Genomic DNA, 15,344 nt, shown 5'->3' with positions numbered 1-15,344 from the left:
TCTGGGAAATTTCCTGCTTTGATCTGGAGCTGTGACCAGCCCTCATCCCTGCAGCACACTTTGGAGATCAGAAGGACTCTGCCCTGTTCTGCCCTCCCAGGAGTTGTTCCTTCCCCACAGCCCTTCTCCCCCAGCCCCGTGGCAGCTCCTTGGCCGGGCTGAGAGCTGAGCCTGGCAGGCAGCAGAGTCCCTGCCCCAGCACACAGAGCCCTGGGGGCAGGACCCTGCTCTGCACCACAGCCCTGGGCACCCCTGGCTGCACCCCCACCTTCCCACCCCACAGCCAGCCCTGGCACAGGGAACCTTCTGGCCCTGGGCCTCTGATGGGGCAGCAGCAAGTTCTGCTCTGCAGCAGCTTCTCCTGCTGCACCCCAGCAAATCCAGCAGAGCCATCCTGACAGCTCCTGCCAAGTTGAACTTTCCTACAGCCAGAGAATTCTTCACACAAATCCTGGGAAGGTTTCTCCCATAGTGAGAGCTCAGTCACCTCCCAGCCCAGGCTGCCTCTCATCTCTCTACCTTCTCTCCTGTGCCCTGGGTGCTGCAGGCAGTGCCCTCAACCCTGCTGGGCTGTGCAGAGGAGCTGCTCCTGGGCAGAGCTGTCTCTTTGAAGCTCTTCTTGCTTGCCAGGAGCTCCCTGTGTGCCAGGAGCCCGGCCCAGCTCAGCAGCACAGCAACAGCCCCAGGCATTTCATGACCCTCAGGGGACTTTGATGTTGTTTACATGAGACTCAGTCCCTGAGAGGAAGTTCAAACAACTTTTCAAGAAGTCAAAGTGAGATGGAAACACTAAAGCTTTTTGTAGTGCTAATGAGTCTCACTGAGGGACACAACTGAGAAAGTGTCCCCAGATTCCAGGTAGAGCAGAAAAGTGCAGACAGTGATGACAAGGATGGACAAGCAAGGGAAAGGTGGCTCTGATGCTGAACAAACCTTGACTTGTTTTTTTAATCTAACAGGCCAAGCCCTGACCCTCAGTCCCTGGGAAGGCAGATGCTGTCCCTGCCTCATTCCTCAGGGCTCTTCCTGGGGCACTGGGATGTGGGATGTGCAGTGCCAAGGGCAGGACCATGGGGTGGCACCTGCCAGGCTGCTGAGCAGGGACAAGGAGGCCATGAGGCCCCAGGGCTGCAAGGGGCACTCCCCTCCTCCTGGCATCAGGGGCACAGACAGCAGCCATGGCCAAAGGCCTGCAGAAGGTGGCTGTGTCAGGGTCTTTCAGCTTCTCCCCCTCCCTGTCTCCTCTCCAGCCCAGGCTGTCCTACGGTGTCCATGCCCTGCCCCTTTCCCTGCAGGCTGTCGTCATCCCCCCGACTGCCCCACCTGGCTGGCACCTTCCTGCACTGACATCTCTGCGTCCTCCCTGGCTCTTCCTGCACACACAAAGCCTTGGGCTCATCCAGACTCCTTCTTGGTGACATATTGCACCACAACACTGACCTGAGGGAAATTTCTGACTTCTTGTCACCAGTCTAGGCCACCCCAGCTGCCCTTGGTGGCACTAGTTCTTTCTTAGGCTGTTTTCTGACCGGAAGAAAAGCTCCACCAGCTCTGACACCCCCCTTCCAGACCTCTCAGGCTACTGCTCTACTGTCCTCAATCTTCACACCACTGACCCCAGAGTCCTCATCCTCTATATACGGGTCATGTGCTTGAAGACCCAAATTCCTTCCTGGGAGATCTCTGGGACCTCTCCAAGGTTTTGGAAGATGACAATAGAGTGGTGTTATCCCAGAAAACACAAAGGGACACTTTTTTCCAAGGGTTGTCTTGGCAGAATGAGGCACAATCTCTTTAAACTTTCTGGCACAAGGGAGCTCTGAGCTCTGGGTACGGAGGGAGGTCCAAGTGCCAACCACTGGAGTGGGAGCTACAAATCATCAGGGCTTGTGTTCTTTGGAGGGCCAGACACTGGTGAGAGTGGGGGGTGTGTGCCCATGGAAGGACTTGAAGGGCACAATGAACTGTCTCAAAACACTGTCAAAGCAGGAAAATCCCATAAGGCACCACAAGACCTAAGCACTGGTGGCAAACAGGAAGCCATTTAATTCCAAGGCCTAACAAGACCCTGGGGATGTTTTCTCTGTAGGGTCCAGAGGTTTCCATCTGGTCCCTGTGCTTGGAAAGCCTTCCAAATCCATTCTGGTGAGGGGAGGTGGTGATGCAGCAACAGCAGATGCCTCGTGGGATGCCTGGACACCCCTGGGGAGGCAGAGCTGGGGCCACTCATTCTGTGCCCTATCCTGGCTGGATGCTGGGGTGACTGCCCTGAGGAGAGACAAATGAGGCTTCTCCTGGGGAAAGCCTCAGCCAGAACTCAGCTTCCCAAACAAGGCTGGGGCTGGGGGTGTGCCGAGGGGGAAGTTGTCCTGCAGGCAGCAGGACAGGACAAGCAGGATGCAGTCTGCTCAGGATGTGGCGCATCTGAAGGACACCATGGGTTTGGGCCCATTGTTGCTACTTTATTAAATCACAGCCACCTCCAACTGGCTCAGTGGGAACAGAAGAGCAGTGCTCGTAGTTTGAATAGTGGTTTTTGCTGAAGATTTGAAGGCATCAGGAGAGCTGTGATGTCACAGGGAGGATGTGATGTCACAGAGGAGGATGTGATGTCACGGGGAGCTGTGATGTCACAGAGGAGAATGTTTTGTCATAGGAGACATGCGATGTCACAGAGGAGGATGTGATGTCAAAGGAGAGCTGTGATTTCATAGGAGAGCTGTGATGTCACAGAGGAGGATGTGATGTGATAGGAGATGTCCTTCCAAAACCTCAGCCTTAGCATGAGATCCAGGCTGTGCTTAAGATCTCTTGAAAGAGCTCTGTGGTAGAGGAGATTTCCTGCTGCAAAACTGCAGCTTACTTATACTTCCAAAAAAAAAGAAGATATATAAACATGGGGAAAATGTGTAATGTGAAATGTAGCTGTAGATTATTATTTAAAATTACTACCTAAAATCACATTAACCTATTTTAGACCAATTTCAATTTTAAGCAGAAAAGGACACAATTTAGATGAAGTATGCCATTTTTAAATGATCTCAAGGGTATTCATGCTTGGGGTTTTTTTGTTTTGTTTTTTCTTTTCATTCTGTGTAAATCAACTGGACTTTTCAGCACTGTAATTAGAGTCAACATTATTTATGTGACAAGTTAGGTTCTTCTGTTGAAAGAATTCTACAATAAAATGACATTTGGGAGGGCACCTGCCCCTCAACAGGCACCCAGCTCACCCCAAAAGGTGCTGGGACCCCCCTAAAACCTCCCCACAGCCCCTCAAGGACCCCCAAAAACACTCAAAGCCCACCCAGGACCCCACCCAACCCCTTTTCTGGAGGATTTCTCTGGGCACTGGTGGTGCTGGGAGCCCCCCCGGCTGCGGGCGAGGAGCTCTCGGGTGAGCGGGTGGTGGGAAGGGGGAGGTCAGTGGGAAAAGGGGGGTCAGAGGGGACAGAAGGGGTGGTGGGACCCCAAACTGAGTGGGAGGGGAGTGGGACCTCAAAAAAATGGAGGGGGAGGGGCACTGAGGTTTGGGGGATGATGGGAGAGGGGTGGGAGAGGTCAGAAGAGTGGTGGAAGGTGAGGGTGGGACCCCCAAACTGAGCATGAGGGGGCTGGGGAGTGGGGGGATGATGTGGAAGAGGTGGGAGGGGGGGAAAAAGTGGGGGTTGGGACCCCAAAAGTGATCCTGGTTGGTCTGGGGATTGAGGGGACCATGGAAAAGTGGAAGGAAGAGGGAGAAGGGTGGAAAAGGGAGGGTGGTCTGGTGGGTTCAGCGGTCCCATGGGGGTCTTTGGCACCAGGTTTTGGGAAAGGGAGTGGTTCTCCTGAGCTCCCAACTTCCTGTGGGGTGCTGGGGGCTGCTGGATCCAATCTCAGCCTTGAATCTTGCCAACATTTTAAATTTAGAGGAAATAGAGAGGTGTGACTGAAACACTTTTGTCCCGCAGGTTTTAATGATGGCAAATCAGATTTATTGATAGAAATGAGTTATTTAGGGTTACAAATGATCAGACAAAAGATCTTCATCAGAATTATTTCCTGCACAACAGAAACACTAAAACTACCAGGAATACAGGATAAGATAGGACAGTGCTCTACACTAAAGCAATTGTTGAAGCAATTCTACTAAAGTTGAAACAAAAGCAATAATTCTTAATTAGAGATGGATGGAACTCCCCCAGATCAACGCTGGTGGGGAGATCTCTGCTCTCAACCTCCAGCACTGACATTGGGGGGTCCCCAGCCAAGGCAGGAATCTCCACACTCCCCCCAAGAAGGGTCCTGTTGGAAGAAGCTGCCCCTGGGAAAGGGGACTGGCCATTTCTGGTCGAAAGGGATGGACTGACAGTCCTTGAACTTCAGGGGTTGCCTCCCCATAAGGGGGTAAGTTTGGGGTGGAAGCAGTGGCCGAAGCTCTTCCCACAGTTGGGGCACTCACAGGGCTTCTATTACCCCGGTGGGTCCGTTGGTGTTTGGTCAAGGTAGAGCTCTGGATGAAGCTCTTCCCACACTCCCCACACTTGTAGGGCTTCTCCCCAGTGTGGATGCGCCAGTGGGTGACAAGGTGGGAGTTCTGCTTGAAGCCCTTCCCGCAGTCGGTGCAGCGGAAGGGCCTCTCATCCGTGTGTGTCCGCTCATGCACGAGGAGATTCCAGCTGGTCTGAAACCTCTTCCCACATTCCCCACACGTGTAGGGCCATTTCCCACTGTGAATGTGCTGGTGTCGGATCAGATGGGAGCGCTGCCTGAAGCTCTTTCCACATTCCAAGCACTTAAAGGGTTTCTCCCTGCTGGGAGGCTGATCAGGGACCACCAGGTCAGAGCTCCCCCTCAATCTCCGGCCGCCTTCCCGGCACAGGTTGGCTCTTTCCTCCTCAGAGCACCCTGGGCTGGCTTTGGAGCCCCTCCTGCGGGGGGATCTCCGGCCCTTTTCCTCCCCGCTGCCTTCCTGCGCCGGGGAGCCCTTCAAAACGGCCTCTCCCACCAGGGTCTCACGGGGGGATTTGTCCTCCGGGCTCTCCCTCCTCAGCTCGGGGCCTGGGGCAGGAAGCAAGAAGGACAGGCAGGGGATTTGCCTCCGGCCCACAGGGAAGGCCAAGGACATCCCCCCAACTCCGGCCCCGGCAGGACGGCGGCGCCAGCGGGGTTGTCCTGCAGCCGGGGCCATGCTGGGCTGACAGAGCCAGCACAACACCCGCCCAAAGGGACACTGACTTCCTCCTCACCTGCCTGGGGGGCCCAAGGCATCTTCCTCTTCCTCGCAGCCTCCTCCTCCATCCGACCAAGCTTTGGGAAGGACAAATCCTGATGGGGGGAAAACAAGGGCTGAGCGCGTTGGCTTGGGGGTTCCTCCTGCCCAAGTCCATCTCTAGAACTCACCGGGCATCCTGTGTCCATAAAAACCTCCAAAACACCAAGATTTAGCCCAGAAAAACCCAAATCATCAACATTCAGGCAAAAGCCTATAAGAAAGAGTGAGAAGACTCCTGCCCCCCCAAACTGAAAAAAGTTGAGATTCACCTAAAAAATACTCTAAAATATGAAGATGAGCCAAAAAAAATTCTCCTAAGATTTCCCCTTCTCTGGTTTCCCCCCTTTAGGGTTCAGAGAGTCTCTCCTGTCTGGGATGCTGAGGGTTCTACCTAGAGATGCTGGGAGTGTTGGGGGTCCCAAGGCTCCCTTCTCCTCTGATTCTCGCCTTCGGGATACTGCATTCCCAGAAATTCCCCCTCTCCAGGTTCTCCACTTTGTTGTCCTAGGGGATCCCAGGGGTCCCCACTGTCCAGGCTTCCCCTTCTCCGTGCCCCCCCTCACCAGGCTCTCAGGGGCCCTCTGAGAGGGCACTGGGAGGGACTGGGGGGGAACTGGGGCACACTGGGGGGCACTGGGGAGTTACCTGGGGATACCACGACACACGGGGGGACACTGGCAGGTTACTGGGCCATACTGGGGGTTACTGGGTGCTCACTGCAGGATCACTGGGCCATACTGGGGGGCAGTGGGAGGTCACTGGGACACACTGGCTGGTCACTGAGGGGGTTACTGGGCCGTACTGAGGGTCACTGGGAGGTCACTGGGATATACTGGGGGCACTGGGATCCCCTTACGTGGATGTGGTACATCTCCCACCCCGGATTTTTGGGGGCATCCATAGGACCCCTCCTCTGGGGGCTGGAGGATCCCTTGAAACCCACTGCTGGGCTTTAGGGGACCCTGTAAAATCCCCTCAAAACCCCTGAAATTCCCCCCTTGACCCATCGAAACCTCCTCAAGGACCCCTCATCCCTCCCCAGCACCCTCTAAACCCTCTCAGTGACCCACAAAACCCACCTGAAACTCCCCAAGCCCATTCAGGGACCCCCAATCCCCCCCAAGGGCCCTCCAAACCGTCTGGGACACCTTAAACCCCCCAGAGACCCCAAAACTGCCTCAAAGGTCCCCACAAAGCCTCCCAGGAACCCAAAACCTCCCAAGAGACCCCCAAAGCCCACCTGGGACACCTCAAATCTTCTCAGAAAACAAAACCCACATCAGAGCCCCCCAAAACCCTCCAGGGACCTTCAACCTCCCCCCCGAGTTTTTTCAGGGACCCCTCAAAACGTCCCCGGGAACCCCCGAACCCCCCCGCTAAACCCCCCCGAGCCCTCCAGGCTTTCCACCCACACCCGCGCTCCCCGCAGCCCCCGAGGGGATCCCCAGACCCCGCTCTCGCCGCCCCCCCCGCCAACTCACCCAGCGAAGTGCAGGGGCCGCAGGCGAGTCCTCCTCACTCCCGACCACGAGGCCAAAATGGCGCTCGCTCCGCGCGCCCTCCGCCTTTACAGACCCGCCCCGCAGCCAATCAGCGCGCGGACACGGCCCCTGCCCGCCCCCCGCCTGCGCGGGGCATTGTGGGAGTTGTAGTCCCTGCAGCGGGGGAGGATCGGGCGTTTTGCTTTTTAGTTTTTCTGTCTTCTTTTATTTTCTCTTTTTTCTTTCTTTCTTTTCTTTCTTTTTTCTTTCTTCTTTCTTTTCTTCCCTTTTTTCTCTCTCTTTTTTCTTTTTTCTCTTTTTTTTATTTGTTCTTTTTTTCCTCATTTTTTCCTATTTTTCTTTTTTTTTCTTTTTTCTCTTTTTTTTTCTCTCTTTTCTCCCTTTTTTAATTTTCATTTTTCTTATTTTTCCCTTTTCCTTTTTTTTTTTACATAGTTTTCTATTAGTTGTTTTATTCAAGGACAATTTAAACACAGATCAAAACAATCTCCATGTATATATCTTACAAAAACAGATAATCTGCCTTGTTCCAGGTTTGTGAGGGTTCCTAAGATCACAAACATTGAGACATCAAGGGTGGGAAGTGAAGCAACTTTATCCTGTCCCTTGCCACAGCCTCCAATCCACACCCAGCCCTGGATTTCTGCAAAGCCACTGGGCAGGAGCAGGAGATGGAGCTGGTGCTCGGCGGGAGGGGCAGCAACAACAAACCCGTGTCTTTGGAACAGGGGAAGGAATTTAGTGCTTGAGGGGTTACATTCCACAGGCTCCCCTGGGGATCAGCTCATGCTCGGACAGTGAGAACAGCAAGAACATTCCTAATAAAAATGCCCGAGGGAAGGGAGCGGAGGGGGAGCAGGGGCAGGAAAAGGAAGCAGAGCGATGGAAGATGGGCTGGGGCGGTCGGGGCTGGGGGAAGGCAGGCTGGACAATGCCTTGTTTGGTCCAGCAGCTGGACCAGCTCCAGGGCAGATGTCAGGGCAGCCTCTGCCACAGGGACATGGACAAACAGACCCTACAAAAGCTCTCAGAGGGGTTGGGGGCTCTGGGCGGGGCTGCGCTCTCGCCTCAAGCCAGGATATCCCAGGGCAGTGGAACAGCAATTCCTGTCAGCTCCCAGCAAAGATTATTGGGGTTTGCACTGGGGAAATATTGACGCTCCAGCTTCTTCTTCTCTTTTTAGAACTTTGAGCTTGCAGTCGGGTAGAAGGGCTGGTGAGGGAGTGGGAAGAGACCCACTGAGGGGCACATCTCATCCCTCAGTTAGATGGAGCTAAACCCCTGATCTTGCTTAGGAAGAGCTACTGATGCTCAATTTTCTTCTTTCCCTTCTGCTTTAGTGGGATATTACATTTCCCTGCAGTATTGGTGATAGAATGGTATGTCAGCTGGAATAGTTTAGTTCTTACAGAAAGCATAAATGCATTTTAACGAAGGTATTTTTACATAGGTGAGGCCTCCAAAAAAACCCTCAAACCCCAAAGGTAATATAAGTGCAGAATACAGTGAACTTTAGGGTTTTCTTTTTAATTTTTGGGTAGAAAAGCCATCCCAGTTAGGGACAGCAATTTATTGCATTGCTGAAAAAAAACCAACCAACCAACAAAAAAAGAAATCTGAATTTGTTCTCCTTCAGATTTGTTTTTGATCATAAGAATACTTCTAGTGAAAAGGGCTAATTTACTCTTTCTAGAGGAATATTTTAAGTGTGATTATCACAATATCACAGCTGCTGAAAAGGTCTAAAATAGGACATGGACCTTGAACGTGTTCCTGTGTTTAGGATGTGCTGCTTAACATTCAAGAAACAATAAAACTGCAACTCATTTATTAAGGTATCATCTCAAAATGTTAACTCTTGCTCTGTAAAGACATGCCACAAGGATTGTAGAAAGCTTGCAGTATCCCAGGAAGTACATGTGGTATTTTATCAATGTAAATATGGATAAGATTTTCAAGATTTCTGCTGGCAGTACTCCATAACTAAAGTAAGTTTTCCCTTTGCTACTGCACTAGTTTATGATTTAATTGTTACTGACATTCCACCAGTCATATTATTAGCTTCACCAAATGAAAGGGAAATAATCCTGTATTAATTAAAGAGAGCAACTGATTTCCCTCAGTCATCTTATCCTTGGCTGTCTGGGACAGTGATGCACTTCAGCTTCACTACAGAAACTGCCACTAAAAAAGAGCTTGGGGTGATAGTGAGAGATCCATATTGAAGGGTGTACCTGAATTATCTTTAGGGAGGAGACCTTTTTTGGTGGGTGACAAGCAATGTGCCTGTGGCTCCCTTTTTCTTTCTGGGTTCTTTTTCCCTTTCTTTTTGTCAGAGGCTTTGGAAAAGGTGTTTTGTCAAGAGAATAATATTCATTTATAGCCATGTGAACAGTTTCTATCCTATACCAGTGAAGGCAGTCACCTAAATACCCATACCCATGCCCTTGAAAATAAAACAAGGAGAAAATATGGAGTATTTGTTTGAGACCAGATAAACTGAATGTAGTTCAGTAACATGGTAAGGCAATTGCTGTTATTTCACAGAGACATTTCTTTCTATGCTGGAACTGAGGGTAGCAGCCAAATCTAAAAGCCTTGCTCTGTGTGTTTGTGAACACACTGTGGGTAAGTTCAAAGGAGCATTCAGAGATTGTGTTGTGTGAGCCTTTTTCCCTGAGATCAAAACAAGGAGTAATTAATGCTAAATCCATCGGATGGCTTTCAAGTAATAACTTGGTTCAGTTTGTCCAACTGTGTACAAACAGGTGAGGAAAATCTGGAACTTTAGAAGGGTTAGTTTTTTACCTCATTAGCAGGATATCCAGGGGTGCACCAAGTGCCTTCCAGTGAGGAGCACAAGAGACCAGCAGACAGTGACAATATTGTTCTAATGTTAATGTCACTGGAGCACAGAGTGAGATCACATCTGAGTTATGTTTCTTTAATTAGTGATTGGGAATAAAGAGAAAATCACATATTTGATGACACTTTAGGATTTATTTCACACTCTTAACAAGAAGGTATTTTCCAGCTGGACTTTGAATAAGGTTCCATGGTATATTGCAAATTTCTATCTCAAGTTAACAGTCTACTTCTTCCCAAAGAAATTCTCAGCAGCTAACACCCTTTCATCATCTGGCTCTTTCCCTGATGGCTTGAGCTTGTTGCTCCTTTGGGTAAATACCCATTTGACACAATGCACTGGGCAGCTTCTGCCAAGTGCCACTGAATCTCACTTCTTCCCTTGCCTTGAGGTAGTTGTGCTTTAAGAATGTGGCTGTTCAGATGCCCTGAAATGTCTCTAGTATTTCAGTGGGAAGAAGCTTCAAGATGTGCTGTTTGGCACACATGAGAAATTCCCTGCCCAGAGAGCCATGGAAATGTAGGTGCTGCTCAGTAATGCCCCTTGACTGGGACAGGCACTGCTGAGGATGTTTTCCTTCCCCTCTCTGATTCCATTCCCACTGTTTTGTACAGACTCCTTGGGGTCAGATTTTGCACTGTACAGTTTGATAAGTGTAGTGTAGATGTGTGTTTGAAGGCATGTTCTTCTTCTGCATTCCCTGATCAAATTCAGTAAACTGATACCTGGCCTGAACTTTTTTCCCCCCCATAGTACTATTTTTATTTATTTCTCCAGAACAGCTTGAGAAAATGAAGGTACACTTAGCCCCAGTTTACTTGCTGCTGTAATCTCTTGACCTTTTTTCTTTTCCCCTCCCCCAAACTGATGGGTAACTGTGAAACCCAAGGTCAGGAATGTGGTTGGAATTCCTGGCCCCAGCCTGGGTGAGGTGACACTTTCAGTCTCCCGGGGGAAAAAACCAACTGCTTTGTTTATCAACATGCAAAGGGCAGCACTGTGGGAAATAGGGCCTAGAAAAAAACGTAGCTTTGCAGGGAACGGAGCAGCTCATTACAGGGGTGAGCTGCAACTCCTAAAACTGCCATTTCAACTCCTGTTTCAACTACAGTGACAGCTGGCAGCCAATCAAATGCTGCAGTCACAGGTTTTACCTTATAAGATATGATTATCTGTTGGTGTTGAGTATAAAAGGAGGGCTGCGACTCCAATAACCTTGTCTCAGCTTCACCCCCTGAGTCTGTGCCTCAATACGCCACAAATGGCACCCCATGTTGGGGTATGAAAGAAACTAAGCTGTTTCTCCGGTGGTGTAGCTCAGCTGAACACAAGGAAGGAAAAAGCGCTGAAAGGAAGCGACAAGAGAGCTCTCAATTACCTTACACTGGACAATAAGGGAAGCAGCTGAGAATGAAATGGGAACCCCTTTAACGAAAAAGCATAAGGCACTCTAGCGAGCCTGTGCTGAAATCCTTAAAAAATATGAGAAAACAGTACAGGAAGAAAATTTAGAATGTCTCCTTTTGTGGGCATCCAAAGCTAATCCCACATTAAACGGTGACTTAGTATATGACTGGAGAGTTTGGGATGATGTCGGTGCCAGACTCTGGGACAGCACCACGCTAGGGGATAAGATAGCAACCTCTTTATTAACAACATGGAGAGCAGTTTATGAAGCTTTGCAAACTCACTCCAGCTCCGCAGACAACCGTGTAGAAACGGCAACTGATTCTGAGCCACCATCACAGCAGGAGCTGAAATTTTGTGTGCAGACCCTGCCCCATGCCCTGCCCCAACCGCAATCTCCTGTGTTGCCTTCCACGCCACCAGAGCTGCCTTCATTGCCAGCATCACTGTGGCCACCTAAGGCACAGCCCGCAGCGTGGCCAGAAACAAAGGCCTCCTCCTCCACGCCCCATTCACGTGGACTTCGCTTCCGTGGTGCCGCTGCCACAGTACCAGTTTCTCAGTCAGATGACTCCAAGGAGGACCCAGAACTCACAGATAAGGAAAAAGATTTAACCTTTCACTCTCCTGACTTGCCTGACAAATGGGTGCGAGTGCAGGGGGAGGTGAGACTCGCAGGGGACACGGCAGTCTTAAAAGATTTCCCAGTCCTGGTCTTGCCTGACCAGGACCCTCACTGGGAGGGTCTGTCATATGCTCTTATTAAAGATGTAAGGCGAACAATAACAGACCACAGTTTGGGGGCTTTGCACCCAGTATGTCCCCTCGCAGCCTTCTGCCACCCACCCCCTCACAGATTCCCCTCAAGGCTTCCCACTCCCTTGTCCCATCAGGGCCTCCACAGCACCTCACCCCTTCCTGGCCTCCCAGCACCCCCTCTCCTGCGGGTCTCCCCCAGCCCTGCCAACCTGCCCGGCAGCGGCGCAGCCCTGAAGGAGCTCCAGAGGAGCCTCTCCAGAGGCACTTGGGAGCCCAGACCAATCCAGCCAGCAACACACAGGCAGGACACAGACGGTGCTTCCTGGCTGGGCGAGGGCTTATGGCCATCTCCGAGGACAAGGTGCTCAGGGTTCCCCACAGCTCCAGCCTCGGCCCCTCCATTTTGCTGGAAACGTTGAGGCTCCAGCAGAGCCACCAAAGGCCAAGGGGCTTTTGCCCACTTTTGCTGGCACACTGCACAGCGGGGCAAGTGTTGCAGAGCACAAGGAGCCCTTTTCCCCTCTTCCCCAAGGCCCTGTGCACACTGGGCACCAAAAAAACCTCCTGGGCCTCTGTGCATGATAACATGTTGGTCATGTTCCCATGCTGGGCTCAAAGGAGGTGCTTGCAGGGAAGAGGCATCTTCCCCACAGGCTCAGGTGGCCCCAGGAGATGGAGCTTCCTGCATCAGTTCTCCACAGAGCTGCAGCAGCACAGGCAGACACTGCCCTGTGGAAAAGGCTGGGTCTTCCATGCCCTGCACAGCCAGTCTTGGAGCTGCTGGAATCTGCAGTAGGGAGCCATCTGTACAGCTCTCGGCACGTAGCAGTGTTGAATTGCCAGGCCTGCCATGGCGAGTCTGATGTCTTCTGTCATGTCTCTACAGGCTGGAAGAGGCAGCAACGGAGACTACCAGAATGGGAAGAATGAAGTTCTCCGTACAGCTCTGATGATGTGAAGCGTTTGACAGGCCAGGTCTGAGATGGCAGGGCTGTCATCAGTGATGCCTTGAAGGGCTGAAAGAGAAAGGAAGAGAGCCAAGGTGAGAGGCCAGGGGTGTGGGGACGTGAGGAGCCCCTCCTGCCAGGGCCATCCCAGCCAGCTCTTGCCATGGCCAGGAGGGAGCAGGGCCCAAGGGGATCAGCTGGAAGGTGCCTTCGCTCACCCTGGCAGATGAGCTGCAGCTCTGGCTGCTCCTGCTTCATGGACCTGGCGGCGATCCCTGGGAACACAGAGCCTGTCAGGCCCCAGAGGCACAGGTCCCCCGCAGCAGCACTGCCAGCCCGGCCACACGGCCTCCTGCCCTGGCAGGGCTGAGCCCGGGGCCTTCCCGCATGGGGACGCCCCAGGGCTGGGTTGGCACAGGGTGGCAGCAGGCACCAGGCCACTCGGGGCTCCACATGCCCTGGGCCGCATCCTGCTGCCGCTGCAGCAGCCGGGGCTGGGGCCGAGCTGCAGCGGGGTGGGGAGGGACCCCGGCCTTGTGGCTCACCCAGAAACTTGATGGCCAGCTTTCGCAGGGGCTCCTCTGGGCTCTCCAGGAACGGCAGGGCCTGGCGCACGTACTGGCCCACTCGGCTCCTGTCCTTTTCCAGCTGCAAAGAGCGCCAGGGCACAGAGGGAAGGCTCGGCTCAGGCTCTGCCCCTTGGCCGGGCGCTCCCTGCCCCCAGCACGGGGCTCCCCTGCCCGCAGAGCCCTGAGGCCCGGCCAGCAGCCGCTGGGGCCGGGTTTGGGGGGAGCAGAGGGCTGGGTGCTCCTGGGGAGCCAGGGGCTGGGGCTTTGGGGCCGTCCTTACCAGGCACTCGGGAAACCTCCATGGCTGCTCCATGGTCACCAACTGCTCAAGATCCCTCCACTTCAGGAACCTGGCTGCACCAAACAGTGCTCTCCGAGAGGCCTGCACAGCAACAGAGAGCGGGCCATGGCACCGCAGCCCAGGGCACAGCACCCGCATCCCTGCGCCAAGGCCAGGAGGAGGCTACAGGCGACCATGGGCCAGGGCAGGAGGCACAGCAGCCACCTGCCATGGGGGCACCAGTGCCCACAAGTCCTCACCTCTGCCACACGCTGGTTCTCATTGTGCCAGTTGAAGTAGAATGGCACCAGACTCAGGTACACGTGTGGCTTTAGGCTCTTGCTCCTCTCTGTTGCCTCCATCAGCTCCCGGAAGAGGAGCATGGAGAGCTGCTGCAGCTGGCTGTGCTCCTGGTGCAAAGGAAGAGGAAAAGACCTCAGCACTGGCTTCTCCAGGCCCACCGGGGCACAGGCCTGAAAAGACACTGGGCCCAAAGTTTCCTGGCAGCACTCAGTGCCCACGATGAGGGGCACAGAGCCTTACATTGTCAAAGAGTGGCCGCAGCACCTCAAGCAACTTCAGGGCTATTGGGCTGGATATTTGGATGACTTTCAAGCCCAGCACATTGATGAACACACAGAGAGTCATCTGAACTGTGTCTATGTCTGCATCCTGCAGTAGCTCCAGGAGGCTTTCGTTCAGGCTCCGGATGCTCTTAGCCTGTGTGGAACACAATGCTGTGCTGCAGCCCCACGCTGCTGCCGCGGGGCCCAGAGGCCAAAGGTGCATCCCAAAGGAGTCGGGCAGCTGAACGGGGAGGAGGAGTGCTGGGAGCAGCTGCCACAGCTGCCAGAGTCCAGCCAAGGCCAAGCTACTGCCTTGCACAGCCTCACGCTGCCGGCCCGGCTTCAGCCCCTGTCCCCTGCTCACCATTGCGGGAGCCTTGCTGAGCACCAGCAGGCCTCGGAGCGCCAGGCGACGCCTCTCCGGGCACTGCCTGCGCAGGTACCTGGAAATGATCTGCAGGACGCTGGGCCCACATTGTCTGGGGTTCAGGCAGTGCAGGACCTGAAAGGCAGGGAGCAGTGACGGGGTGCCCGGCCGGCAGGAGCCCAGACCCGCCCGGGGCTGGGCCCAGGCAGCAGCACAGGGTGCAGGCACCGTCCCGGGCGGCTGCGGCTGTGAGAGGGCAGAGAGGGGGAGGCAGCTGGGCCAGGCAGCGCTCGCCATCAGGCTCACCTCCACCAGGAACGCCAGGGCAGGCAGTTCCCACAGGGGCTCTCCCCTGCTGAGCCGCGGGAGCAGGCTGACGGCGATGCTGCGGCAGAAGGAGCGGGAGACACGGCACAGCTCCCTGCAAGGGGGAATAAAGGTGCCAGAGACCCTGAGCCAGGTGGGCAAAGCTCTCCTGGGACTGACTCACACAGGCCTGGTCTTTGGCCACCAGCCCAGGAGAGGACGTGGGCACTTTGGGAGGTGGCTCCTCCTGTGCAGCCGCCCCTCTCCGCCTTTTCCACTCTGCTCAGCCATCCCTGGCTGCCAAGGCCCTCTGGCCCAGCACACGGGCACTGTGTGGGGTGGCCTGTGCACAGGGCAGAAATGACAGGGGCAGTGGGGAGAAAGGGCTCTCACCTGGCCAGCAGACCCACTGCATAGTGGTGGGTGTCAGCCTTGAGGAGCATGTCCCAGCCACACTTGCGACCGATCGCCATCAGCACGTCCTCATCCAGCAGCTGGCGCAGCAGGGCTTTAACGGTCTG

General features: G+C 53.8%; 2 protein-coding genes and 1 pseudogene across 2 annotated transcripts in view; 2 read left to right on the top strand and 1 right to left on the bottom strand.

Annotated features, from left to right (window-relative positions):
* LOC127461896 (zinc finger protein 493-like) overlaps positions 1-15,344 on the bottom strand; it is a 431,778-nt pseudogene that overhangs the window by 139,112 nt on the left and 277,322 nt on the right.
* Positions 1-15,344, top strand: part of LOC127461897 (zinc finger protein 271-like) — a 406,813-nt gene that overhangs the window by 132,116 nt on the left and 259,353 nt on the right. The window lies entirely within an intron of this gene.
* LOC127461902 (olfactory receptor 14J1-like) overlaps positions 1-15,344 on the top strand; it is an 88,980-nt gene that overhangs the window by 19,304 nt on the left and 54,332 nt on the right. The gene's annotated exons all lie outside the window — the stretch shown is intronic.

This window comes from Manacus candei, unplaced genomic scaffold (genome assembly GCF_025592945.1).
Source record: "Manacus candei isolate 608988 ecotype Guabito, Panama unplaced genomic scaffold, ASM2559294v1 h1tg000115l, whole genome shotgun sequence".
In the NCBI taxonomy this organism is placed as follows: domain Eukaryota; kingdom Metazoa; phylum Chordata; class Aves; order Passeriformes; family Pipridae; genus Manacus; species Manacus candei.
This window is presented reverse-complemented; position numbering and strand designations above follow the sequence as displayed.